General features: G+C 42.5%; 1 protein-coding gene across 3 annotated transcripts in view; it reads left to right on the plus strand.

Annotated features, from left to right (window-relative positions):
• The window catches only part of ADARB2 (adenosine deaminase RNA specific B2 (inactive)), a 312,048-nt gene that overhangs the window by 210,978 nt on the left and 75,595 nt on the right, over positions 1–25,475 (plus strand). The window lies entirely within an intron of this gene.

Below are 25,475 nucleotides of genomic sequence, written 5' to 3' on the forward strand. Positions count from 1 at the left end.
GCCACAAAATAGCTCCCTTTTCATAGAAAAAAAGCATGTATCACAGGCAAAAGCTTAAAAATCATATCCAAAATCTTTGGGCACAATTTGCCATCCCTTTCTATATGAGGCATAGATGAGAGGCAGAAGGTAGGGCAAAATGTCAACGTTTCAATTTGGTAGAGAAAATGGTAACATTGACACATGCAGAAAAAGCAGGTCATTTTGTAATGCTGCCTCTTTCTTGCTGTGGGTCCATAAACAAAGGGATGTCCCATACTCTCCTTTTAGAGTTATTTTTTGCTGAGGACAGCACTATCCAGAGGAGATAGCAATGACATGGAATGTGCCTTTGTTAGAGCAAACTCTTCTGACAATTCTGTCACTAGAAAATATAGGAATTTTTGGTTTTTATAGTCTTACATTTTTTTGTTTTGCCTCCTTTTTTTTTTTCTTTTTTTTTTTTCCAAATATGCCTCTAACAGGGAATGGTGAAAGCTCTGAAATTTTCCTGGAATAAATGTAGATATTACTGCTGTATTCATACACAAAATACAGATCTGAGGTACACGCTTAGGACATCAAAATTTCATAGTTGGTTATATGCCAAAGGCTATCTTAGCATTACTCAGACTTGTGTCAATTTTCTAGGTTCAAAGGAAGCCAGGATTTGCAGACACTGAGAAGCATTACATGGGCTCAAGTGATTTCTTGGTTTGTTTCCACTATCATAAAAGGTTTGATCCACCAGCACCAGGAGGTGATCTACCACCACAAAGCTCCCTTTCTGAAGGGAGTTGTTAATGTCCAGGATTTATTGCAAAGCACTGGGAGCTCTAAGAATTATTCTGCTGCTGGCTTGCTGTGAGACCCTAGGCAAGTCATTTAAATCCAATATTCCTGTAATAAAAAACGGGCATATTATATGAAAGAACACTTTAAGATCCTTAAGTAGTGTGTAAATGCAAATTGTTAGTAGCAATTTCCATTAACGTTAGTAAAGATGTTCATTAGCAAGACCGAGTTTGATAGGAGATGAATTCTTTATGTGACACGATTGCCTACAGAACCCAGGAATTTTATCTAGTGACCTGGAATTTTCTTTCCTCTGTTTCCAAAAAGGAAACATGAGAAATGTGAGAAATTCTAAAATACATCATAATCCTCCACCTCCTTCCCTTTAATTCTGGTTTATAAACTCCTTGTACAAGTGGGATAGTAACATAATTTAAGAACAGAAGTGATCTTCACAGACTGCTTTGCAGGCATTTTGGAGGCTTTGGCCAACCTGGCAGTTCTATCCTCTCAGTACTCCTCTGAAGTATGGATGAGATTTAATTGAGAACTCCATGCTGTCTCCTGTCTTAATTAGTTCTGGTTAAAAAAAAAAAAAAAAAAGTTTGTTTTGAGGAACATGCCTGTCCTTCCCCATGGAAACCCAGCAATTGGATATAAAGAGGAATTTCTATTCGTGTCCTACTGGCTGCTTTACTGCCCTCAGTGAACTTCGCTGGGTGGATCAGCAGGTAAATACCATGCATTCATCAACAGATAACTTGGTATCTCATATTCTGAAACTGCAGGACAAGTACCACTGCTTTGATTCCTGGATCTCTCAAATATTTCCTGGTTACTTGGCTTCTTGATATCCTCCATCCAAATACCACATCTTACCTGGATCCCAGATTGTTCACTGTACAACACATTCTTCATCGTGTATTCTCTTTCTCTCTCTCTCTCTTTTTTAAGGCTTTTTCTGACCTCCTTACCTTCGTTTTCTCACTGTTCTGGAAGTATAAATGTCAGTGAAAAGGAGTCATCAAACTTCGTCTGTCAGTATTTTTAAATGGTTACGTTTTGTCCAACTAAAAGATTAGTCAGGCACTTTTAATGCCAGCACTCAGCACATTAATTGAGAGAGAAGCCTTAACATTGATTTCTTCTGACTTCCTTACTAACTTTTTTCATCAACAGACATAGCGACCATGACACAAAACCTGAGTTTGTGATAGTCGGTTATGTTGTAAGCCAACTTCCACTGACACCAGCAAATGTATTTCCACCGACTTCCTTGGGCACTAAATACAGAAGCATCTCTACTTGTTCCGGCTGCGTTATGCAGCATCTCATCAAGTGGCTCTTTGCTCACTGCTTCAGTCAGTCCATCTGGCTGTTTTGTCAGTCGAAGCAGTGGTAACTGTACTGGAAAGAGTGTTGTTCTCATTGAGCTGTGGTCAGAACCAGCTGCCTTGAAAGTTGTTTCAGCTCCTTCCTATCTCTCTGATCTTCTGTGAAACATATTTTCAAGGACACATTTCAAGCCACATTTTCAAAGCTATGCCTACTTTTCATTTAGTAAGTTCATCTTGTTTTGTGTCCAAATCTATTTAAAAGCATGAAAGCACTCTGAAACTCAGACAGCTTAGGGACAGAATTTGAAATATCAGGGGTTTTTAATTTCTTCACAGAACTAGGAGTAACTGTTCTCCTATGCGGCCACCACTCTTTTTGTGTGTGTGTGTGTGTGTGTGCGCTCCATCTTATTTTTTAGGATATCAGATAACTAACTCATGGATAGTAAGGACAGGCAAACTAGATCAGTTTCACCCATATTTTGAATATTTTGTAGAATACAGGCGTATGTTTATCTCTGTGGTTGTCCTTCCCAAAGAATATTATGCCTTTGTCTGTCTCTGCTCCTGTTCCCATTGCTGTTATCAGTGGCTATATATAGGAGACCAGAATTTGGCCTTTCCTGATTACAGCCTGACTGGAAACAGGAAAAGCCAAAAACCTCGTAACACTGGTAGCCCAGCTGTGCTGAACTTATGGATTTGACTTTGTCCAAGGAAGTGTCAAAAATTTTACATGTTCTTATCAGCTGGAACTCCAACCATCGACATTTGTGCCTGGCTCATCAAGGCTCCCAGGGACTTGGTGTTCCTCAGCCTGGCCCTCAGGCATGCTCTCAGCCTGACAGCCACTTTCCCTGCTGACCAAGGGAGATTCAAGGCAAAATGTCAAAAAACGCACTGTTTTCTCCAGTCTGTCCTAATAGGTGCTGCCTACACAGGAGGCTTCTCGAACCGCCAGGAAATGTAGAGCATAGATGTAAAGTCCTGCCATATTGATCTCTTCTGATTCAGGCAAAACAAAGAAATGCAAGAACAGCAAAGCCAGAAATAGATGAATTCCCTGGGGCAACTGAGTCAAACTTGGTTCTTCAGCTGTCTCCCCTGCCCCTCTCCTGCCAATGCTGAAAACCCACCATGACATTTCAAGCGCTTTAAATTGCCGGTGTTTTTGTAAAAGAATATCACTCTGCCTCTGATTTTCTTCTCTGTGATTGTTCCACTATGTGTTTGGCATGACTGCAAAATTATACCCCAAAATAAGCAATACCTCACGCTTTACACCAGGAAAAAAAATATATTAACTCAAAATTTAAAGATAACATAATCCAAATTGTGGCTTCTCTGCGGTCCTCAACGGTGTTTTGATCCAATTCTGTGATTCACGTACATGTACAATGATGGCTGGGGTTCCGAGCTCCTGAACGTGTATAAGGTGAATAGGAGGTAGCTGAGATTATCAAAGGACGATCTGAAATGATCACAAGATTTGCCCATCAATCTGCCAGCAACTGTTCTTCCTCAAACCAGATGTCTTATCTGTGCTAGGCCACCAAAGCATGAGATAAATACTATTGATGGTCTGGGACTGGGCATACCATGTTGATCAGAGTAGCCAAGGAGGAGCCTGGAGAGCTGCTAAACTAATGAAGAACTGCAGAGAGAAAGTGAGTCATGAGAATGGAAAGTACAGTGCACCACTGTGTGCCTTTTCTAAGTCACTAAATAATTGCTCCTTGTTTCCTAGCATACTTGGTCTGAACTCAAACTGTCTATCAAATGGTATGTACTTTCTTCAATTATCAGCTTTTATGGAAGTCTGACAATTATTTCTCCCCACATTGTTAGATAATATTCTTGTAATCCAGAATGGGAGATGGCACCGAGGAGAGCTGACCCAGCCAGCCCTAATGAGTCTGCACTGTAGATATCTGCGCTCACACTCCCAGACTTTCTGAGTGCCGTGCACTCATTTCAGGAGATCAAGGTGACCCCCAGCTGCATCTGACCAGTTTACAGATTGTTTTTCTAATCTTACAGTCCGTCTAATCTATCTCACTCAGTCTAAACAGCATTCTTACTGCTGTAGAGCAAAACCATTAATTAATAATAGAGGGGTGCTTGGATTTCAAATGGACCTAAATTAAAAACGAATAGGTGTGAAAATCACATTCACTCTGCTCTGAAATTGCTTAACACTGCTGTTGCTGGTTCACATCCAGAGCCTCCAGAGCAGTCCTTGCAAATTTATTTATTTAAATGAAGCCTCGTTGGGACTTGCATTTGTGTCATCAGAAAGATGCAAAGTTTTTTCTCCTTCTGCAAGTAAGGTTAACCATTTAAATCCAGTTAAATCCATTTTTCACAAGTGCCATTTGCAGACCAGAGCAATCTAGTATTCACATTGCACTGATTCTTTACCCTGTGCAGATTGAAGCTTCCTGCCAGCTAACCACAGTATCACCTCCGTGAACAATGTCATGGAAAGAGCAAGCACCACGTCAGGGAAAGCCTTGTACCCCATGCCTCTTATCTGCTTCCCTCCAAAAGCTTGTTTCTCTGGCTTGTAAAACACTTCATTTCCATTCAGTATCAATTGTTCCTGCCTCCTTCACTTTATTTCTCTAACTATCCTAATTTGCCAACTTCCTTGCTACCATGCCCTCTCACCTGTGTTGCAATTAAGCCAGTGCTGAGGATGGCAGTGATAGATTTGACTCTGGTGTGAAGAGGGACAGCACAGAACTAACAGTGACTTTTGATACGCTGTTCCAGTGTGTTTATGTGCAGAGCTTTGTCTCATTGAGTGACCAAGTACATTTTTTATAGCTGTTTCTGTCTCCTACCATGCAAAGAGAAGCAGCTGATAGGTATGTGTGTAGCCCCTGACAGTGAGATGCGAGAAAGGGAAATGGTGGGGACCAAAGAAATGCCTCTGCAATACAAATATTGTTTGATTTTCAACCATCTGTTTCTGACTCTGCAGGTGGGGGAAGCTGTTTTTTATAATCAGAGCAACAGGCAGTCAAGACACTTATAGGATTACAGTTTCTTAAGGAAAACAAGAGCAAATATATATATATATATATTTACAGGCACAGCGTTAGTGCACTGGATATTGTTATTGTTCTCCTGGCTGCTAATAAGATTGCATTCGCTTCTAGGCTCACAGTTGAGGAACTAGGACCACCTCCGCACCCCTCATATAAGTCTAACATAAAAGATGATGATTGTCCCGTAGACATTACAGTGAGAGTCTCAAATGAAGAAATTACCAAGTTTTTATGTATATTAAAAAGATCAAAGGGAGATGCTGAAGGGCCACCTACACAGAATCAGAAGAAACAAATTAATAGGGTAGCAAGGGCTTCAATCTCTTGCTCTGACAGAAGCAACACATAAGTGCAGCCACTTTAAGGGGTCTGCACATGAGGTACAGTCATCACTGCAAAACAGCACATTACTTTGCATCAACAATTGTCTGGCTAGGTGCTGCAGGAACAAGCACCGGAGACAGCGTATACATCTCCACCCAAACACCACCAAAAGAAGCAGGAGCCCGTCTGTGCCATGGGGTGCATTTTAGGAGGCTTCCCATCTACACCTCTCTCTTTTGCTCCTCAGTGGCAGTACCCTGTAACCCTGCTCCCTCCTGCCCATAGATAATTCCAGCATCACCCCAAAAGGACTCCTCTGCACTCATCTTTAAGTTCTACGTGACGCAGAGCGTGCTCGGGGCTTTCAGAGTACCTGAGTTCTGCTAAGCTTCTGACAGAGAGGTCAAAGTATACTGCTTACCTAACTAATAATAGTTAGAGCCATAATAATGCTGATAATTAGTTAATGAATGGCTGATTCTCCATTTACAGAAGTGAAAAACTAATTTTTATATCTTCAGGAAAAAAATCTTCAAGGCATAAAGACATTTTTCTCAAGTGTATAATTTATATAAATTTAAGTTTATAAACAACCTAAATCCTTTCTTCCTCTGAAAAAGGGAAAAATAAAAACATCCAATTTTCCTTTACAAGGAACCTGAAGAGTCCACTGTGATTAAAGTGCATTTAGAGTAGGGTGAATCTGATTTAGCCATCTGACTTGGCTGCTGACTGCTCTTTTATTGTAACTGCAAATACTTCGTGCCATCGATACTGCCACAGAACCAGTGTTTCGTTTCTTCCCTTCACAGCCTAGATTGCTTATTAAATATGGCTAATGATAGGCAGAAAGGACCCTGCTGGCTTCTGCTATTTACCACGATGAACCAGCCTTGTCTATCCTGGGAGCCGATGGCATGGATCTGATTTGTGAAGAATTATTATTTGTGCGACATGTTATGGGGAGAGAGTTTATGCAGGGCCCCGGCAACGAGCAGAGCTAGTTAGTACATGAAAGCTGAATCCCAGTGTGGTGTCATCCGCACATAAAACTTCCTCCTAAACCAGATACTCTCACAGCTGGCAGAGTCGCCTTTGTTGCTTTCTGGCTTTGTAACTGAACTAGAGACACTTCAAAAAGCTCCCGGCAAGCTGGACCTCATTAAAGCTCCTGCTTCGTCCTGGACTCGCATCCTGACATTGTTTATGATGCTTCATTATTATCTACTTAATACGAGCCATGGTTGTTCTGCTCCGCTAAATGGAGCTGTAATACAAGTGCCCGGAGTGAATTTTTCTTTGGTCGAGTTCCATGCAAAGCCTTCTCTGCCCGAGCTGGAGCATTACGCTCATGCCAAAACCGCATTGTTTCTCTATTTTTATCTGTAGTCACATCTAGGAAGCCTTAATTATTCAAACAGGTTTCGCGCTCCATGCGCGGAGGATCAGAAGCCAGCCGCTGCCATCCATTTTACGATGACTACCTCCCTCTTGTGGTGCCAGCTGTGTGGCAGGCAGTGCTGCCAGGTGCCAGGAGAAGGCCAAGGGACTGGGGTGCCTGGGCACCTGTGGAGAGCCTGTGGTCCCTGGTGATGCTGCTGGGAAGCAAAAAAGAAGCTCTCAAAGAAAATGGGGAGAAAATACGACAGAAAGGGCTCAACGGTTGAGATAAGGACAGGGAGATCACTCAACAATTATTGTCACAGGGAAAACAGACCCAACATAGGGAGATTAATATCATGTATTGCCTATCACTAACAGACTAGAACAGTGAGAATAAAAGCAAACCAGAAACACCTTCCCCACTATCCACTTTCTTCTCCCTCCTTCCCCTGAGCAGTGCACGGGAACGGGGGCTGCGGTCAGTCCCTGAGGCTTTGTCCCCACTGCTCCTTCTCGGTCCCTCTCTGCCCCTGCTCCACGCGGGTCCCTCCCACGGGATGCCGTCCTTCTCGAACTGAGCCTGCGGGGGCTGCCCACAGGCAGCAGCTCTCCAAGACCTGCTCCCACACGGCTCCGTACCACGGGGTCCATCCCCCAGGAGCAAACTGCTCCAGCACGGGTCCCCCACGGGCGGCAGCTCCCCCCAGCCCCCCTGCTCCTGCGGGGGCTCCTCTCCACGGGCTGCAGCTCCGGCCCGGGGCCTGCTCCTGCGGGGGCTCTCCGTGGGCCGCAGCCTCCTCCAGGCCACATCCACCTGCTCCACCGGGGGCTCCTCCACGGGCTGCAGCGTGGAGATCTGCTCCGTGTGGGACCCATGGGCTGCAGGGGGACAGCCTGCTCCACCAGGGGCCTCTCCACAGGCCGCAGGGGAACTTGTGCTGCGTGCCTGGAGCACCTCCTGCCCTCCTGCTGCACTCACCTTGGGGGCTGCAGGGCTGGGTCTCACCCCTCACTCCCAGCTGCTGTAGCACAGTAGGTTTTTTTCCCCCTTCCTTAATTCTGCTCTCCCAGAGGCCCAACCAGCAACAGTCATGGCCCAGCTCTGGCCAGCGGTGGGTCCCTTTTGGAGCCGGCTGGAGTTGGCTCTGCTCTGACATGGGGCAGCTGCTGGGCTCTGCTTGCAGAGGCCACCCCTGCAGCCCCCCTGCTACCAAAACCTTGCCATGTAAATGCAGTACAACATTGCATTTGTATAGTAGTTTTGGAGAAAAACAACGTTTCTCTTGCCATTTATCTCAGCTAAACTTTTCATGCAGAGTGCTATTGCACACATGCAAACACACCAAATAATAGGCATACCATAAAACTCAATATGGAATATAATTAGAACTTAATTTTAGGATTGGTGAGAACAGACACAACAGACTTCAGACTTGTTATAGTGGATACAAAATTATATGTGCTTTATATGTTCAGCTATTTATATAACCAAACAAAGCTAGAGAATTGGCTGAAGTTCTTCTAGAAAGAAATACCATTTGATGTTCGTTTAGTGCTTTCTTTATATGAACTCCTCACAAGTGTTTGCTGCTCAGATGGGAGCAAAATTTGTGAGAGCAAGGTGTTTGTTTTTTTCTCTTTTTTTCACATGCAGCATACATGATGTGAACTTTTTTTAAGATAAAATATTTTTGTGAACTCCTGAGAAATAGAAATGAGAGTAGTAGGTACTCTAGTAGTAGGTACTTTTTATCATAAAGTATACTTTTTATCATAAGTTTTTTTCAATGAAAACCATCAATATTCTCTATATCTCATGATACCCATCAGCTTCTTAGGCTGAATTCTAAGAAACATAAAATAATGTGTCTGTGAACCTTTCCTCCTCCACCTTAAATACATCAATATTGCCTTTAGACAAATCATGTTGCTTTTTCATCCTTTCTGGTTTTCTAATTGATAAATCAGTGTTTACTTTCAAGCAAGCTAAGCATTGTTTCCTATTCACCTTCTGAGCTGGAGAAGACATTTGATATGAAATCACCTAGCCATGATTGCTCTTAACCTACTTGTCATCACATCTACTGCAGGCACGAGTCACGTAATCAGACCTGAATTCAGACAATGGTACCTTAAAATCAGTGCCATGCTGAGATGTCACCCAAATGAACCTATGCTACTGAAGCCACACTGATTTGCTGTATGAATTCCTTGTGTGCTGTTTTTATCCTTTATGTACTTCACCTCTAAAAACTAAAGGTCGAAGGAGGGTATTCCTTTAAACAAACAAACTCAAATGAACAAAATGAATGTGTTTCAGTTTCTTCAGAGAAGTAGCCTAGAAGTCCCATGGTTTCTAGGTTTTTCTGTTCATGTCATTTCATTGCTGAGTTCCTATTTTTAGACCATCTTCTCTGAACTGGACATTACTACTCACAGAAATAATTACAATCCACTCCCTTCCCTCCTATGTGGGTCATTGCTTTATTAGGTTAAACACAATGAATAATGTGAGTCTCCAGGGTCTTGCAGGGAGGGTGAAGTCAGAAGCATTGGCTTCATTTCTTGTTTCATAATTAGTTTTTATCCAAACCAACTCTGCCCTATACTTTTAAGGAATAATCCTCTCAGGGATATCAGAGAATAAACTCATTACTCCTGAATCAGCCCCCTCCTTTCTTCCAGTCTCCTTGATACACATAGACAAGTCATTCTAACCCTCTGTGCCTAATGACCCATGTACGCTCATAATATGGAACAATAGTTCATAATAGTACCACGATTAAACTGTTAGGGCTTGGTTGTCCTGGTCATTGCAGAGAAACAGTGTCCAAGAGAGATGCAGGAATTGAATGTTCATGTTTAAACTTGATCAAGCTACCCAGAGACCCTCTACAAACCAAGTCAGTGAGTCAGTGGCCATCAACATGCAGCAGCCAAAAAGAAAAAAAAAAAGCTAGAAAATAAGGGAGCAGTGGCTGACAACACAGCAGGCATAAAGTCAAGTTCCTTGCAGCCTCATAGTCATGGCAGCAATAAGGGGGCAGATGAGCTGACTGATACACCCCAGAAGACACAAATCAGAGCCACACTGAAGCTTGTGTGCCTGTGTATGAACAATCCATATTAAAAGGGAAATGGCTGTCCTGTGAGCCAAAAGTTAGCTGCTGTACCACTTGGAATAGCAGCATGATTCACTGAAGATATTTTCCTATAATAATGCTAATAGTGGCTCATAACATGATACCATGAAGAGAAGAGGAATGTCTCATAAGTGTCACAATTCCGGAAAACACTTTCACAGATGCTAAAGACAGTTATCTGCTCCCACCCAAAAAAAGAAAAAAAAAAAAAAAGCAGCCCTGGCACGCACATACCTATGGATCATATGGATCATTGAGTTTGCAGCTCAGCCCAAGAGTTTTGCTATTCCCAGCCAGGACTGGCAAAACATTACAACATTGTCAAATTTTGCTGCGTTTTGGATGGATGTTTTCCCTCAGCATAGGGCAACTCAGCATCTTCTCCTTAAATCCACAGAGGGAGCTAACATTGTATTAGTGTAGCCTGATTGTCATGACTTTCCAATATTGACTTCTGGTAATAGCCCTGCTCTCCTGGAGTCCATCTTTAGTGCTGGATTACTTGGGGGTTCGCTGGAAAGTTCATTTTAGCATATCGTAATATATCTATATCGTAATATGGAGTTACGTGGACATTAGCAGAATAGCAGACATGAGTTCTTAACACAGATATCTTTGTCCATTTTGTGCTCATCTTAAAAAATACACCTTCTTCAATACCACAGCACGTTTTCTCTGACTATAATTCATGCACAATTTTCTGAGTTGCTATATGGTCTTAACCAGCAATCTTTATTCTGACAAGTATCTTGGCATGGCTAAAGAAATCTGTGGATTCTATTTGTCCTTTCTCTAGGCTCTGGCTCCTAAGCAGAGAAGACAGCAAGACCTCTTAAAAAATTCTTTATTTCTAAAATAAGCCAATTATTTTACCCATAAATTCACAAAAAAAAAAAAAGTTTTGAAAGACATTTCACATTGCCATACAAAGCCTCAAGTAGAAAGAATTTTCTTTTGTGTGTGTGTGTGTGTGTGTAAGTGTAATATTTTGGTCACAATCATAATAACAGGTGATGCCCTTTGCTTTCCCAGGGCAAGAACCTTCAGCTGTGTGTTTTACAGTTTGTCTTTGAGGGTAATTAAAGTAAAAGAGGGATGAGGCTGCTGCTGTCACCAAGTTCTGGAGAACACTGGCAGGAGTAAACGAACAGAACAGCATTCCCCAAAACAGTGGCAAGCTACGGTGCATAAATTTTCCTTTTAAATCCTGTATTCATCAAAAAGAAAATAATCTGACTTTCAGATTTGCTAGTCTTTGATATTTTGAAACCTTTGTCTCTATGACTAGGCAGGAACCTAAAATGAGTTTAGTTTTTCCAAAACTTACATCTTTGCCTGCAGCTTCTCGGACATTTGTGAACTTGGAGAGATCTTCAGCTCTCCCTCAAAAAAGAGAGAGAGAGAGAGAGGGAAGAACATAAAAGAAGTTCATTGTCCTTTATGTTTCAAAAATCAAGCCAACAAGCCAAACTACAAAGCAAGAGTCCTTGCAGGCAGAGTAGCAGCCTTGTCATGTAAATGAGCTGAAATCAAGCAGATATCTGAGCAAAGCTTCCCTGTGGCAGAACAGGACTTGTGCAAATCAGAGGGATCTGTTGGGGAGCCCTCGATATCCACAGGTCGCCAGCTGAATGCCAGTGAGGCTGAACTGATCAGCAGCAGTGAAAGAAACATTGCAAAGACAAGCAGGGAAGAAAAAAAAAAAAAAAAAGGAAAAAGAAAAAAAAAAGGCTTCCAGGCTGCCTTTGACAGAAATTGATCCGAGCAAATTAAACACTCATACTGGTGAGGTTAGCAGCCTTTTTTTTTTCCAGCCTTTCAAAATGTAAGCTGTCAGCGGGGAGATGAGAGCAGCTGTTTTGCCTGTTCCCAGCTTCAGACGCGAGGGGAACTCGGTGGGGTCAGGAATAAAAGTTCAAAATGTAGAAATGGCTCCGTCAAGGACCTGGGAGCTGGGTTTGGGGGTGAGGGGCAAAACTTTCACCTTTGGTGGAAAATCAGGAAGAAAAAGAAAAAAAAAATAAGTCTGGGAGGGAAACTTCATGTTATTACACAGCCCTGAAGTGACATCCTACTGACGGGCTGCGGGGTACATACGGGAACATGTTTGCTGGGAGCTGGGAGTTGTGTTTTGCTGCCCATGCTACCTTTTGTATTCTGGGAGCTTATTACTTTGCATCTACATTCGCTAATGTTAGAAATATTAAAAGTCCTTTTATGTGGTTGTGAAATTAATTTGATTAACTGAGCCAACATAAACTAAATTTGCTCTGATATATATGGGCACAGGCCCACAAAGCAACATGGGAAGCTAATGCTGTTATACCACATTTCCGCAGGCATAAACCAGAGCAGAGTATGAACCTGTGGATTCGTAGTGAATGAAATATCAAACTTACCCCAAAATATGTTGCAGCTGTTTCTCATTCCACCATGCAGCTGATAAATGGCTAATCTCCAGCTCAGGCCTCTCTATTTAAATAGGCACAGTAAAAAGTTTAGCTATCTCTGACTGAACTACTTCAGCTGAATATTCTTAGCTCACTGCTTCTGGCCCCTATTAAATGCAATTCAGATAAAGTCTGTTTTCTGCTACTGTTTGTTTTTCTCTTGACATTGTTGGTATCTACTGAAAAATATATTATTTAGCCAGCATAACTAAGCATTGCTAATCCTAGGAGGACAGAGAACTTGCTCTTTGTTAGCCATTAACAAATACATTGTTCTCTACAGGCAGTGTTAGAATTCATCATTTTGCAAAGCTGGGACACAAAAAAAAGGGGGACCACTACATCTTTACCTGTAGCATAGCAGACAAGCAAGAACAGTCAGACACCCTCTTGTTGTCAGCCTGTAACCACTCAGTTTGCTGCATTTTCTGCTTACTTCACTCATCTGCTTCACAAGCTGCCCTGACAGCGTCACACGCAGCTTTCCAAAATCCCCAGCCTTAATTCCCTGGTGCTGATTTCCAGTCTCCTTTCTCACACTCCCATTACAGGGAATGGTCTCCTCATCCAGGCTGGGGCTGGAAATAAGAAAGCAGCTGTGAGAACAATTCCGTAACATTTGAGGTCAGATGTTAGGTGCCCTGTCCTTGTGATAATTGTTTGCATTAGAGCACATTAACACAACTGCACGTGCAGTAAATTAGCAATGATCTGTGCTGAGGCACAAAATCAAGTGCAATAATACTTCAACTGCGTATGAAAAACAGCCGTGATCACTATCTAATTAATTAATAACTAGTTACTGATTAAGAGGGGAACATCTGAAGCTAAATGCGTCCTTGACAACACCAACAGGATTGTTTAAGCACCGATCGCATTTTACCGTAAGATATATAAGTACAAATAATTGCTTCCACTATATCATGGCATTAGTTCCATGACAGTTCAGCTGATTACTTCAGGGTTTTATCTGTGCTTTGTAGCTGCTGGAGCCGTTACCGTTTTGCACCTTGCTAGCCGGGAGTGAAACACCGCTGTCTGTTTACATGTATTGCATGTAATGTAGCAGGAGAAACAGAATCAATACCGTAGATATATACAGTACCTGCATCACAAAGGTTACTGCGCTCAGAAAATAGCTGATGAAGACTTGAGGTAATGAGCTGAAACATCCTGAAAGTAATTCCTAGCAGCACTAAAGACAATAATATAGCTTCCCATGACATGGGTAATCCTCCGCAGACTGAGGGAAGAGTAATATTATTTTTTTTCTGGAAGGGGGTTTTGTGGTCAGCTGAGAGTTTGAGTGAGATATGGGCTATACCTTAGGAGTGAAGAGTGGCTCATAACTCAGGAGAGGTGGAAACTAAATGAAGTCCCAGAGGTCATTCTCATTTTATCACCGGGGGAAGTAAGCCCTGTGTATCATTCAGCCTTTTTGTACATTTAGTTACAGGGGTAATTCTGGGTTTAAATAATTGTTCGTGGGTTTTGTTGTTGTTGTTTTTCACTGTGGGTTTCATGGAAAAAAAAAAAAGCCTTTAAAACAAAGTCTCATTACAGATATGTTTAATGACATATATAGTAACATAGACATTTTTCGCTGCTGCAGTGCAAGGGCTAGGAGGGCCAGTGAAGCAGTCAAAGAGGTTTGCCATCTTTTTATCTCCCTTCATGGTAGCAGCTGTTTGTGTGATGTGAATATTTCTGCAGAAGAGATTTCCCTGCATGTTTTCAGACTGCTTTCCTAGCAAAATTAGCTTTCTGTGATCATGCTTTCTGCTGCTCCTCATAACCTTTGAGACTGTTCAACTATATGTGATAGCAGCAGATATCTCGAGACACTCAGTCTCTATCTATACAATATGAAAATGAAGGCTTTGTAGAAGTGAGTGAAACCCAAGCTAGTGCAGGACAGGGGACAAGGCAGCTATCCCCAAGGGAGCAACCAGAAGCAAAGTAGAATGACAGCACAGTTAGGCTTTGGGACACAGCCCTTCTGAACCGGGGAAAGTGCACTCTAACGTCTTCCCTACAAACGGAGAGGCCGAACCCACATCTCAGGCTGGGACGAGACTGGAAAGTGAAAATATGAGTTGAGCTTTCTCAGTGCTTGAATGGTGGGGCCAGGGGACCAGGTGCGTTTTACAGCCACTGATGGTGGTAACCCCAAAATTGATTGTCTGAGTTTAAGTGCATTCCTGTAACAGCTGTGAACAATGTCATTGTTTTCCAATGTAGTGTGGTGCCAGTTTAAGGGACTATTAGTAATCGTAACAAAACTATTCCTCCTTCTCTCAATTAGCAGGATAAATTCAGACATGGAATTACTAAACTCTCCCTTTTTTCTAATGCATCTGGTCCTAATTTCTGGGGGTGTTAACTGGCAAAAAGCAAGAGATTGAGAAATGATTGATTACAGTTTCAGCTGGAAATGTCTGTTCATGAGTCCAATTTGGTACATTTGTTATGGAAGAGGTGTGGCAGGTGCTAAAACCCTTACTTTAGCAAAACTGAAGAAAACTGATGTTGACACTGGATTAAACAGGGACTTTTGTTTTTCTAGGGGGGTAAGGTGTGTTAGAGGACAGGGATAGCCTGCGATGTATCTGAGAGCTTTGTGGCTGATATTCCAGGAGATGACTCTGAGCCAGTATTGGGTGGAAACTGAGCGGATAACATGGGAACAAGCCTGTGGGAAACATATAAAATCACCATTTGTGAATCTACATTGACATATTGGTTTCCACTGAAGCCAGTGGCAAAATTTTGTTGGCTCCAGGTTTCCATTTTAGAGGACCACATTTAGGGAGTATTTGGAAAGGAAAAGACTGAGATACTGCAATTTAAAAACCACATTGATGGCTGTTCTCAAATAGCTGCCTGGTTTCCATTCATACCCTGAGGGTCTAATCAATAAAGCATAATTATCTCCTCTGTTTATAGGGTGATGCTTGTTCGAAGTTTGAATCGAGAACTATTGAAAGGCCATATGAGGAGGACCTGAACATATGCAGGATCAATTCAGAGTTTAAATTGCTTATAATGGCTTTTTAATGCCAATGCAGATATCTCAGAGTGGCCTAAAGAGAAGGTGACAAAAAAAAAAAAAAAAAAAAAAAAAAGGAACTGGTTGTGTCACCAGCTAGTTTTGCTTTTATAGTTTAAGGGGATATTGTCAACTTGAAACTTTTGCAAGAAACCAAAAGTAGTGCTAAATGCAGCACTTTGCATCTTGCTGCCACAGCTTGTGATTACTTTATTTGTTTTAGCTTTCTTTTCTCCTTGACTGCTGTTGAAAGATCTAAATCTCCCTCTTGCACTGGGGAGAACAGCACAGGACCCAGCACTCCAGGTGTGGCCCCAGCGGTGCTGAGCAGAGGGGAAGTGTCACCTCCTTCAACCTGCTGCCAACTGTTCCTAATGCAGCCAAGGAAGCTCTTGGCCTTTTTTGCCATGAGGTCACACTGCTGGATCACGGTCAGCAGTGAGATTTCTAAATATATTTTTTGATTTCTAAACTTGAACCCGAACCTAGGTGCAGCTGAATCCACCGTGGCTGAATTATATCCTTTATGATACTTAGCTAAGTTTATAAAGCGTGATCACAAAGCACCACTACAGCACATTACCATGCTTACCAACTATCAGTAGCGATAAGGTCCTCCCAATCTGCACAAGTAACCTCAGGAAGCATCGCTGCCCAAGAGTGAGTCCTGGTATGAAGCCCACTGTTGTGTCAGGAGAGCTCGAAGGTCTCTAGGGCTGCTCACTATTTATGGGGTAAGATGGTGGATTTCTGGTCATACTTGCATACTGATATTAGTTTCTTCCAAATTTGGCTTTAGTTGGACTTTCTTTTAAATTTGGCTCAAAATTGCTCAAATTAGCCCTGGGTTGTCTTCAGTCTCCCCTGAATCCCAGACACAGCCATCACAGCAGGACACATCCATCACAGCTGCCACTGACGGCTCTCTGCTCGGACCAGGAGCTGTGGTGGGAGTGGGGGCACACCGTCACGACCGCTCACCACCCTCCAGGCTGGGTTGGTCAGTCAGTTTTCGATCCACCTCACTGCCACTTATCTAACCCATACGTTGTCAGCTTGTCTATGGTAACGTTATGGGAGACTGTGCCAAAGGGTTTATTAAAGTCGAGGTAAAGAACATTCACTTCTCTCTCCTCCACCCAGTCACCTCATTGTAGATGTTCATCACATTGGTCAAACATGATTTCCCCTTCATAAATCAGGGTGGACTGCTGTTAATCACCTGCTTGTACCTCCTGTACTTGGAAATGCTTTCCAGGAGGATTTAGTCTGTCACCTTTTGGGTACAGAGGTGAGGCTGACAGGCCTTAAGTTCCCGAGATCTTCCTGCATGCCTTTCTTGAAGGTAGGATTGGTATTTGTTCTCTTCCAGTCTTCAGCAACCTCTGCCAGTCACCACGAGCAGGAACAGGATACAGAATAATATTCTCCATCCAGTTTTACTACGAGCTGCAAGTTAACTGAGCTAATTTCAGGAAAACCTATTGCAACACTTCATGGTCAGCTGGATTATGGACAAAAATAATAATAATAATAATAATAATAATAATAATAATAATAATAATAATAAAGATCAAAATGGCCCCTTCTGGCTTTAAAGTCTTTTAAATTATTTATAGTTCTGTCAGGTCAAATGCAACCAATACAAATGCAATATCTTTTTAAGTTGATCGTGTCCCTTTGTCAGGATTACTTAATAGTCCTAAACACTCTTGTTAATAACGTGTGACAGGCGAGTGTGGTGGGAACGCTCCGTGATTGCTCCTTACGCAATATCACGCTGGGATTGCAGACCTATGCTCCACTGTTTATGTTATCTCTACTTCACTTCAGACATGTTTTATTATGGTACTTTAAAAAGGAGAATGGAACATTTTATCATATTTTCCTGCCAACCCCCTTGTGTCTATTTTTTTCCTTAAAGAATTTTTTTTATCATCTATCTTTTACTGTGTATCACAGCGTTATCTCCACCTGTTAGGGGAAAAAATGAATGGACTTACAGTGTACAACAGACTGACAGCAAATCATAGCATGGATGTTCCCTTCAGAATGACAGTTATACCCTAGACAGCATAGTGACTAAATAACTCATTGTGAGAAACTCCTTTTCACAGACAGTTGTTAAATTGAAGGTATTACCAAAACAGAACCTAAGAATTATTGCTTGCTCCATGGTCATTTTTCTCTGGGTAAGGATATCCACCTCTTTTTTTGCCTTCTGGAAGGAACAAACTGAAAGAAACAGTCCAGTCCTCAGCAGCACTACAGCACCATTATGGTTTATGCTGACTTAGTATTTTCATTGTAAACCCCATTTTCCACATGAGGCTTGAGACCAGGGTTCTTTTGCAGTCCAGGCTTGTTTGGGGAAAAATGTTTTTTAAAGGACTTTGAGGACTGAGCCCAGCCCTTTTAAAATTTGCAGTAGAGTGACATAAAAATAAAAAAATAATGATTTCAGATGCTTTCTAATATTGCTCTTTCATTTTTTTGTAGTAAAGAAGCTAGACCTCAGTTGGAAGCTGAGGTTTTACTGGCATTTAATGGTAAATTACTACAACTCTACTCAGATTAGAATCAACACATTTAGCTAAATGGCTTTATTTACTTTAAAAAGTGCCTACATTTTCAAGTGCCTACATTTTCATTCTAGAAACTGTACTGTACAAATTCACTATAGGAACTGAGACATCTCCTGTAATCTGAAGACTGCAAGGTGTTTTGTTTTATTAGAAGGTCATCAGCAGATCAGTAGTCCTAATGAACAGATCTACCTGTTCTGAGTACTGATGTAATAATAGATCAACGCAACCGTACCCATTCAGAAAAAAAAAAAAAAAAAGAGAGAAAAAGGAGGGAAGGAAGGAAGGAAGGAAGGAAGGAAGGAAGGAAGGAAGGAAGGAAGGAAGGGGTCCCTATGAAGACAGCATTCACAGTTGTGATACCCTTTGATACTACTTTGTGTCAGCTAAGACTGTTTTTATCCAGTTCATCCATGGCCGGTGCAATGCCCATATTTTTGCTATACCTTTTTTTACCTTCCCAATAACCATGTCCTCCTGTAGCCTTTCCTTTCAGAAAATTTTGAGTGCTCCCTGAACTCTCCAAGGCACTTAACTCTGTCCCAGCAATCTCAGGTGTCCGCCCAGTGAATATCTTACTGTGACATCCAGAAACAGCCTCAGGATCTGTGATCTTATATTCCACCACTCTTCAGCATTTCAGGCAAAGAAAGAGGCAGCAGGTCTTCAAGGGGCTGGAGGACAGGGTCTGTAGCAGCTCTGCCTCTGCTGAAGGCACTCAAGCCCTCCCAGGTGTTTGCAGTGGCTCCTGCACTGAAGCTGCTTGCTCCATTGCCTGGCTGCTGAAACATATTACACAAATGTGCTGCAGTCCACTGGAGATGGAGGCGGTTAGATTATTCGACACCCACAGCAAAGACTGCTTGAAGCCTTTGCTTTGGAGCAGGGACTGGATCCCTGCTGCCAGCAGAGCTGGGACGTGCTGAGGGGCTGCTGGGGATGGCAGTGTCTCCAGCCAGCATCGCTGGGTTGGGAGGACAAGGCCTGACTGCAGCTCCGGCTCCCATTAAGGCCCACACAGTGTGACTCAAAACAGGAAAAATGCTCTTTCAAGCATATCCCCAACGCAGAGTCCACCACATGCTCAGGCAGTTGGTTGGCATCACGCACAGCTGACTGGGGGCACTCGGTTCAGAGTTTCCCCATGCCCAGGAGGTGCTCGCTGTGTGCCACCCCAGTGGGCTGCACGTAGAGGCCCTGGCTGCATCCTTTTCTCCTGGCTCAGTCACAGCAGCTGTCAGCTCTGCAGCAGAAAAGGGCTCCTACCTACAGCATCCACCAACACCAGATAAATTAGGCTCCAGCTCAGTCCTCTACCTGCCAGGACGGTGCTACATATTGAACAGGGTCTGCCAGGTCCCTCACTGACACCTGTTTTTTACTGAATGGAAGACCCTAGCTAAGCCACCCAGATTTAGTTTGGGTCCATTCCTACCACCTATAATGTTTTTGTTTAGCAAGGTCAGTACGCAGGGACAGTTTGCCAGTATCTGGGCTCTTGAGTTTGGAGAGCATCCCCTCCCTGAGCTAGGATAGCTCACGCTGAGCAAAAGACTTTGCCTCAGCAATCGAATTAGTGCTCAAACACACAGAAAGCTATCCAGCAGGATAATTGGGGTGGTCCTTTGGGATAACCAAGCCTTGTCAGCCCAATTCCCGCTTTCCAGAGCCTGGAGGTGAAATTAAGATTGACTTTTGCTTAAAAATGAAACAAGGAAGGAAGGGAAAATCTTTGATTCCTGTCTCCCTGCCATCTTCTAAGTACATGAAAATAACACAGCCACACATGGGTTCATACTGGTTTAGCTTCGCCCAGAGTTTAAAAGCTGATTTAAATTCAGCAAGTGTAAGTTTTCTGTATGGACAAGACTCAAGACTATTGGAAATCAATGGGCTTAGCCATTTCTGAAATTTTCCCCTGTGCAAGGCAGTATGAAATCCTGTAACACTGGGGTAAGTGACTACACAAGGTGCAGGTCAATGCCGAGTCAGGCCAGTGGACTGGTTTTGGATAAAATCTGTTTTCTGCCTCCCTCTTAACATCCCCCCTCATTTACTTTTTCAGATACCAGCGTTAAAATGACATCAGGATCCTAGTTTCATCTGGCAAAGATTAGGAGAAGAGAGAGATTGGGAGGGTTGTTTGCAAAATTGTCAAGAACATGGAGCAGTCCATGTGTAAAATCTATTCACCTTTACTTTTTGCTGCTGATCGGTATAATAAGAAAATATTTTTCATTCATCCATCAAAAAAGTTAGAGCTATTTACACATATATATGCAGAATGCGTGATGTGATTTGGCATAAATGCTTTAATAGCGTGCATTTCAGATGTAACCTACTTGTAGCTCCACAACTGGGAATGTCAGGCATCTATCTCAAGTGCAGGCTGATAATAAGCATCATGAATCTTCCCTCTCTATCCTGCAGCACTTCCCTGCTGAGGGGCTTGCTTGTGCCTGGGCTTTCATGCAAGGCTTTCACTGAAGGCAAAAGCAATTCCATGTGCAAAGGAGCCACTGCACCACACAAAGACAACCAGCCACTTCTGGGGGATGAAGCACTGTCCCTGGAGCCACCGCCTTGTCATCAAGAGAATTTTCTTCCCACCCACCCCCCTCCAAAAAAAAAATAAAAATACTTAAGCCAGGAGAACTAAAACACACGCAGAAAATGTCACAATATCATTTCTGTCCAAGCAACGAGAGGGGACACGTTCTGTGAGACTCCTTGTAAAACTGGTGTGCCTTTACAGTGCTTTTAAAGGGAAGAAAAGGGGGAAAAAAAAAAAAAAAAGCACATGGGGAGTAATAGAAATGCATAGGTGTGGGGACAAGGCAAAAAGTCAATAAAATAAGAAGCAGTGCCCAGCTGTATATGGGAGATCATTTTATTTCCTTATAATTATACTTATAAAAATAGTTTCTTTCCTGTCTCAGCACTGACAGCACAGGGAGAAATAGCTTCAGTATTATATTGTAGTGTTAGCTAGAAGAAATACAGCTTTGGTGTAATTAATTTTACTAATTTTCATTTGTACACACACACATAATTGCAGAGGAATATAATGGGCAATTCTGCAAGATCATTTGGACTAGCTCACTCGCTAAAGTAAATTGTTAAAAATAGCATTTTTCATAAAATCTCAGATAGGAAAAACATTTTTTAAAGGCATCTAGAAATTAAATTTTGAATCTTAAATACTTTCCAGATATTTGCAAAATTATCAGAAATTCTCCATAAGTCTGATCAGAAACTAACTAGTGGGATTTTTTTTATTACCACCACTGGAATTTGATCTGGCCAAGTTTACACAGATAGATCACATCTGAAGAGGAAAATACTTTTTTTTTTTTTTTTTTTTGGTCCTAGCTTTACAGACATTTATGGAGAAGGATTTTTTGCTTAAAAATTGTAAATATAAAATTCAGTGTATTTATATTTTTTGAATGAAGCCTCGTTGAATTAAATGTAAAGTTCATATACAGTGAAAACCTTTAGCATTAATTACTCCTGAATGTTTGTGAGTACCCAAAATCCTGATATAAAAGCTGTAATTTCTATGCAAAGCAGATAGGATGATTGAGTTATAATTAAAATGGTAATTATACCCTTAATGCTCTGTATTTGACTTTTCAAAAAATGTTATGCTCCAAGAAAAGCTATTTAAAGATCAGAGAAAAATGTTTGAAAAATGAATGTATTCAAGACATTCTAGATCTTTTAAAATCCCGTTATTGATTTTTACATGCTTTCATGTGTAGTCTGAAACATTTTCTTCATTTATTTCGGTCGATGGAAATAATAAAAAATCATTGGAACGTGAAAAGCTTAAACGAAGGCAATATTCTCCCAGTTGATATTTAACACGATAAATATTTGAGGTGTCGGAGGGGAGGCGGCAGCGTTCGCTTGCTGGCTGCAAGCCTGGCCTTCCTCCTCCTGACCAGGTAGGGCCAGCGGGACCGAGCACCCCGCGGTCCCCCCCTCGCCACCTTGGCATTTCCTCCGATCCCTCACCGGCTCCTCCAAATTAAACAGAGAGCACCTAGAGCTATACATCAAATGTCAGGCGTGGCAGCCTGCTGGAGCCATGTCAATGTTTGATGATGTATGGCTTGCTGCGGGAAACGCCGGCCGTGGCGGCGGTGACGCCCGGTGTGCTTTGCGCTCGCTCAACTGTGCTGCGTGCCCGGAGCTGCTGCGGGGCACGGGTGGGAGAAGCGAGGCGTGCATGCAGGAGCCAGTGTTCACCTCTTCCCAAACCTCTGCCACACTTGTTTTATCCGGGGCTTGTGCACCCCTGTGCGATAGTGAAACCAAAATGGGATTAGGAGTGCCTTCATTCGCCCTGGTACGGGAACCCCTTCTGCTGCTCATTTCATCTGATGAAAGCAAAAGGAGAGCTCTCGTTAGCTAAAAGTAAAATCAGTACAATTCTGCAGTCGTAGATTTCATTTATTTATTTATTTATGCATTGCTTACAATGAAATCCATATCTTCCATCCATCTATTCATCTTGTGTATCCATCGCTCACCCCCGACTTCATAACTTTTCACTCTAGTTAATCTTCGCTAAAATTGGAACTTTTTTCCTTATGTGGCTTGACTTGGAGCTTTTAGATCAGAATGCTGAAATTGTGTGGTTTCTGTAAAATACGCAGCAGCGATTTCCTAGTTTCTAGCTAGCTTTCCTAGCATGGAAAGGGAAAAGAGCCAGGGACTTCACTCTTTCTGGTCTATTTTCTGCTCCCTTTTTCCACCCATGGGTGGTGGGAAGAACCTCTTGGCAGGTTCTAAAAAGAGGGTAAAGCTAAGCCATCACTGCAAGACATGAGCTATATTTTTGTTACAAGCAGCCCTTCCTCTTCCAGTACCTGATCCAAAGCCAGGGCACGCATCCGTCTCACTAGCAGTTCTGCTAACTCCCGATACTCATCCATTTCCATAAGGTCTTCTGGTTGATGGTAGGGGTGATCACACCTTCCAGAGCAGGCACCGAATGGCATCCTTGGCTTGCTGTGTGGCAGGTCGTGTCTCTGCCCTCTGCTAAGTACCACCTGAGCCCATCATGACGTATCTTTCCTTCTCGTGCCCTTATGCCTTGTGCAGGTAACACTGAAGATACCCTCTTCTCCAAGGGGACTAGAAATGGCAGCAGGGGAAAAATAAACGTCTAAAAAGTGGAGGTTCAGAATAAACCATGAAAAGCCAAAGGGTGAAAAAATTTGAAAGAAGACAGTAGTACAAGAGAAAGAGTAGAGAAATCTGGAAGGAAAAGGACAAGGACTATTGCCTGTTGTCTTCTCTTGCTTTTTTTGCAAGAAACATCTGTAAACTTTTTTTCCTGTTTAGATCAGAGGCTATTTCAATATCCCATCCCTTGTTTCACGCGGTGGTTTGTGGTCTGTCTGCCTTCCATAATTGAGAGCTGCTATTTGCAAACCCCTGCAGTAAGTTCTGAGTGACTGATTTTTAGTCATTGAGATCTTTTGAAACAGTACTAGTTAGCAAAAGACATGCTAGGGGTGTATATCAGTGCCAGTTGGCCCAACAAAATGGGCTGTTAGGCATCACTGATAGCCATTAGCTATTCCAAATTTCTACAGATGTAGTCTGAAATTAAATGCACAAGCAAATTTTTTTAAAAGCTTTGCATAAAAAGCTGAACTTACAGAATAGCAAATATCTTCCACTTTTAAAGACTCAGGCAGTCCAAAACAAAGCCTGCTTCAGTAACAGTAAATGTTTCTATGGATTTCTCCAAGGTTTGGCTCAGGTTCTAAATTTCTTCCATATGCCACATAACTATAGTCTGGCAGGGAGGTTTTGTGTGGGAAAAAAAAAAAAGCAAGAGCAAAAGCATTTTAAAATGTGGTGGATTTGGAAATTGTTTTTGAAGTGTTTTAACATTAGAAAGAAAGCATGTTGGACAGCCAAGTCCATTTGGTCTTGCCACATTGAAATGGATGTAGTTCACCCTGTTCTTACCAACGGAGGGTCTCAGCAGCTGTGGTTCCTTTACCAAAGCTGGAGTGGAAATTTTCCAGTCATTCACAATTATTTCTTTCCTCTTCTTTGTTTTGTGCTAGTCCATGTCTTTTGGGCTGAGCTTTACATTTGGAGCTTTCTAATCTAAAATTCTCAAAGTAGGTCTCTTTGTGCTCCCTTTAAGGGACTCTGCTAATCTCTTTAGGGATGTGTAGAGATATTTGTGGTATGAATGCTCCTGGGTCTTCAGCCTTCCTGGGCAAGAATAACAGCACCAGCAAGGGGGGCCTCCCTCTCCCCTAGCCTGCATTTTGTAGTATAGTTATACCTGTAAAACTGGTGCAAGCTACCAAAGCATTTCACTGCTGCCAAGTACTGAACCAGAAACAGAACCAGCCCGTGGCCTCCCGTAGCCCACATAAGCCATTTTCTCCTTAAAACAAGCAGTCCCTAACAGCACTGGCATTGCTGGCTGTGTTGGAGGCTTGTTCCCAGACACCATTTCCCAGGGGCAGCCTCCCTTGGTGATGTCCAAATCGATACCTGCTGTATCTTTCTGGACGGACAGCTGTGTTCCTCCTCGCAGAGCTCCCGGCTGTTGACTTGCTACCTGTCCGCATGCAAAGGAAAGAGCTGCTGATAGATCCCTGTGCGAGAAGGTGGCTCTCCAACCTCCTACAATGTGTGGCAGCCCACGCACCACACCACCATCACGGCAAGGCAATCGAGGAGGCAAAGGCAACACACAGGCCCATTTAACTTAAATACAGAGGCACACGGATGGAAGGGTGGTTATGGGGTGCCACCTCCCATTGGGGTTGAATGGCTGGTGACAAAACCAAGTGTTACTAAGAGCTGCATTTCACCCATGAGGGAAATAAGCATTCATTTTTTGTCTTTGATGTGGACCGCAATGTGCTACCCCATGCTGCTGATGTGATGACATCGTGGCAGCAGTGTTTTGCTTTTCCATAGGGATTTCTGTACTGAGGCCATTTGCAAACAAGGACCAACATCCTTGACATCACATAGCTTTAAAAGATAAATGTACAACTAGTTTCAGTATGCAATGAGGCTGAGCTCTTCAAAGACCCCCAGTGATCCAGCTATGCAAGTTTAGTGCTTACATACCTCAGGGGAGCTCACTTTTTAGCCTTTCCTGTGCTACTACAATGCATTTTGCAATGTCAGTAAGCTCCCTGAAGAGTCTCCCAGTTTTGTACCCTGAGAGATTTCCCATCATCTTTACCTTGAAAGACACCTTTACATCTTTTCTGGTGAGAGTTTGTTCTGTGGTGGACTTTTTTTAGTTTAATTAGACAAAAATATTAAGGACAAAATAAAAGGAGTAAAGCCTGTCATATTAAAGCTTGGATAGACAAAAAT

Source organism: Anser anser, assembly GCF_964211835.1.
Source record: "Anser anser genome assembly, chromosome: 2".
Taxonomy (NCBI): Eukaryota; Metazoa; Chordata; class Aves; order Anseriformes; family Anatidae; genus Anser; species Anser anser.